The following is a 3,463-nucleotide window of genomic DNA, read 5'->3' as shown; positions in this document are numbered from 1 at the left end:
CCGCCGGCGAACGGCTTCCGGGGTCACGCGGAGCACCACGCCCAGCGGCCGGGGGAGGAGCTTCGCCGCCCTGGCCCCGCCCACCGACGGGAGCGGCGGGTTGCCTCGCCAACCGCTCGCCAACCGCCTCCCCGCTGGCCGCAGGGGGCAGGCGCGTGCCGGGCTCTTGTCACGGGCTCGGTGTAACGCCCGCTCCCGCCACACACACGGGGCCCCGGCCCCTCGCGCTATGGGCCCGTAGCCTTGGCCACAGGGAGCTCTGGCCCGGCTGCCCCCCTTGTATCCCGGCTCTGCCCCCCACAGACCCAGGCGGGGCGCACCCCGGCTGCTCCCCTCGCTGGGACCCCAGCCGCCAAGCGGGAGCCCGCCCAACCGCAGCAAGAACGAGAGCCCGCCCGGGCGCTACTTCGCCACGGCGGTTCCATGGTGTAATGGTTAGCACTCTGGACTCTGAATCCAGCGATCCGAGTTCAAATCTCGGTGGAACCTGAATTTTTTTTTTCTCGCCCTTCTCCAAGCTGCAGGTGGGACCCTCCCGCTCTGTCCTACTGGCATTGCACTGTTCTTTTCCCCGAGAGATCTAATTGTTGTCCATACAAATACATTAATTCTTATTGGATCTCTGTGGTCCCTTACCCAGCCCAAGTGCTTTGGGAGTTATTGGTTGCAATAACCCAGGCATGTCCAAAGTCCGGCCCGCGGGCCAATTGCGGCCCGTGTTCCGGTTTAATACGGCCCCCCAGGTAACTTGGCAATATCTATCTTTTATGGCCCCCAACGAATCCATATGTATTGAGATGAATACATTGTAAAATATCAGTTAATGTCATTTGGTCTAAATCAGTTATAAATATATTTGGACACAACATGTATACTTGGTGTTATGTTCCTGTTCATATTTTTGGAACTTAAAAGTTGACAGACAACCTTTATTACCAATAATATGCAATGTACTTTACAATGTTCCTGACATATTTCAGCTTCCTGGATTTTTTTTTCATCTGGCCTTCAGATATGAAAGGCAGAGTGATTTAACACCTGTTTAGATTTGTCATCCATGTGACGAAATGAAAAGTATGCCGTTTGCAATAAACTTTGCATAAAATAGTTAATTTGCATTTAATTTTAATGGTTCAAAGAATGTCAGGCAAAATGGTCGGCCCTCACGCATGTTCACTTCATCAAATCTGGCCCTCTTTGAAAAAAGTTTGGACACCCCTGCAATAACCAGTAAGGAGTAGAGTTCTTCTGTTACACTAATAATCATTAATACCAGGATCATTCGGTGTAGAATAATATTTAGGAGGAGACACCTGTAAAACTGTTCAGCTGTCTCCCTGCAAAGAGCAGCCTTGAATTAGGGCAGCGAGGAGACTCAATCAGGCTCACAAACCTCTCAGCAATAAGCACAGAGTGGGGCTGAAAGTAGCCAAGTTACAAGCAAATCAATGGTGAGCTGGAGTTTTGAGTCCCTGTGCTTAGGATAACCCGGATCCATGCAATACAAGTATTGCTAGGGAAAGACAAATTAAAAATGTGAATCTTTTACGTAACTTTCTTTGGCCTTGTGACTACCAAGCGCTCTGGATGCTTTTCATCAGTGATGGGCATCCTAAGTCAGTGAGTGGGCTGCATGAGTGGCCCTTCTCATCTTAGTGGGCAGAAAGACTGTCATAACCAAGACCATCTCCTAGGATAGGGTAGTTTTGCTAGCTGTGCTTGCATTCGGAGAATTTGCATGGTGTGCTGATTCAACTGTAGCAGCATTTTGAGTGGATGTACAGGGAGCGCACAGCTCTCAGTCAATGTTGCATGCACTCAGCATGCACCTCTTCACATGCCCTCGCTCTGTGTGTCACTTTAGTAATAGGAAGGAAAAAAACTAATGCAGATGGAACCCAGCAGAATCTGGCAACTGTGCATGGAGTACAGTAAACAAAATGTCTCATGGGCCACACATAGAACCCCATGGGTCACACGCAGGCCACAGGCTGCCCGCCACTGCTTAACACATAAGTAACTCATTGGCCACAGGGTGTGAACAACTTGGCATAGGAGTTTTACACGGTGGATTTTGTACTCTAGGTATGACCAAGCATGGGACTCTACCCAGTCAACTGAAGAAAATGGTCTCCATGTGTAGGAGTCTCCAGTGAGATGTCCAGGACTTGGCAGAACTATCACATCAGCAAGGGCAGTGAAGGTAAACTACCACTCCAGTCTGTGAAAGAGTTCACTATGTCGAGGAGGGCTCATGGTGTGGGGGCTTGAAGAGGAAAGCAAGTAGGACTGAGCCTTGTGTGTGAGGATCTCTGGAAATGTGCTGTGTCCACAGAGAGTGTTAAAAAAATCTAGAGCTATTTGGGAACAAAATGAACAGTCAGTGTGCTCCACTTCACATCACCTCAGTTCAAAGATTGGGTAGATTTTTGAAAACCCTGTCTTTAGTCTTGAAGATCTTACATCTAGTCTTTCTCCTGAAAAAAAAAACTGTTGGAGGGAGAAGTAGGTCATAAAGTTCTGCTTGGCAGGGGGAAACTCATTTAGCAGGAGGGAGCAGAAGAAGATACTCAAGCATTCGCTTGGGCTAAGGCAGAAACAGCTTTGAATGTGTCCTACATGATGTGAATAAAAATCTGGTACCACAATGTCCCTCTTACCACGGGATCAGAAAAAACACAGGTGAGCAAAGCTGTTTTGAGCACTTATCCAAAAATGCTGTTGGGAGAATGAGTGTTGCTTAAGGACTGTCTAATGTAAAGCGATGACACTTGGGTACAATCCCTGAAATTCTTATTTCATAGGGATTGGATTCAATTCTGTGGAAGTCAGTGAGAGCTTTGCCATTGACCTCCATGGCACAGTATTGAAACCAAGATGTGAGGAGTTAAAATGATACTAGTGGCCATATAATTGAACTGGAGCCTTTAAAATTTGTTCTTCCACAAGATTGCTTTTGGCAGTGGAATTGATCGGTTACACATCTGCATAATTAAGGGGAATGTTCTGATCTCACTTTATAGAAATGTAGCCCACCGGCATTAAGGAGAACTATGAATATCAAGCACCATTCATTGGGATAAGAAGAAACCCTTAATGGAATCTTTTGTTTATTTAAGAACATGCTGTTAAATTCACACCAATATGCGAACATTGAAAATAACACTGAAACATTGAAAATAAAAGATTGAGTGGAGCCATTGATTTGCAATAAAATAAAGTACATAATAGTTCATCCATTAAAGAAGAAGGATGCTCTATAATAAGGGCACTAGATCAGCCCTCAGGAGATCTAGGTTTCATTCCTTGGTCTACCACAAACTGCTTCTGTGACCTTGCGTGTCACTTAGTTTCCTCTGATATGTTTACATTGCAGTGAAAACTGCATAGCTCAGACACCAGGCTGTGGATTCAGGCTGATAGACTGAAAACTGCATTGTAGATGCCTGGGAGCTGAGGCCTA

At 46.6% G+C, this 3,463-nt stretch overlaps 1 long non-coding RNA gene and 1 other non-coding gene across 3 annotated transcripts; both read left to right on the top strand.

Moving 5' to 3' along the window:
* Positions 1-159: 159 nt before the first annotated feature.
* Positions 160-3,233, top strand: LOC112546826 (uncharacterized). Of its 2 annotated transcripts, XR_003090546.3 has the most exons (3): positions 160-524; positions 2,086-2,203; positions 3,024-3,233. It is a non-coding gene; the product is annotated as an uncharacterized LOC112546826 (long non-coding RNA). The 2 variants fall into 2 exon arrangements; XR_012895694.2 differs by having other exon boundaries at positions 2,086-3,233.
* Positions 418-489, top strand: TRNAQ-CUG (transfer RNA glutamine (anticodon CUG)). Its single transcript has one exon. It is a non-coding gene; the product is annotated as a tRNA-Gln (tRNA).
* Positions 3,234-3,463: the final 230 nt, after the last annotated feature.

This window comes from Pelodiscus sinensis, chromosome 14 (genome assembly GCF_052426305.1).
Source record: "Pelodiscus sinensis isolate ZL-2025 chromosome 14, ASM5242630v1, whole genome shotgun sequence".
NCBI classification, from domain to species: domain Eukaryota; kingdom Metazoa; phylum Chordata; order Testudines; family Trionychidae; genus Pelodiscus; species Pelodiscus sinensis.
Note: the sequence above shows the minus strand (reverse complement) of the source record. Positions and strands in the feature narration are given on the sequence as shown.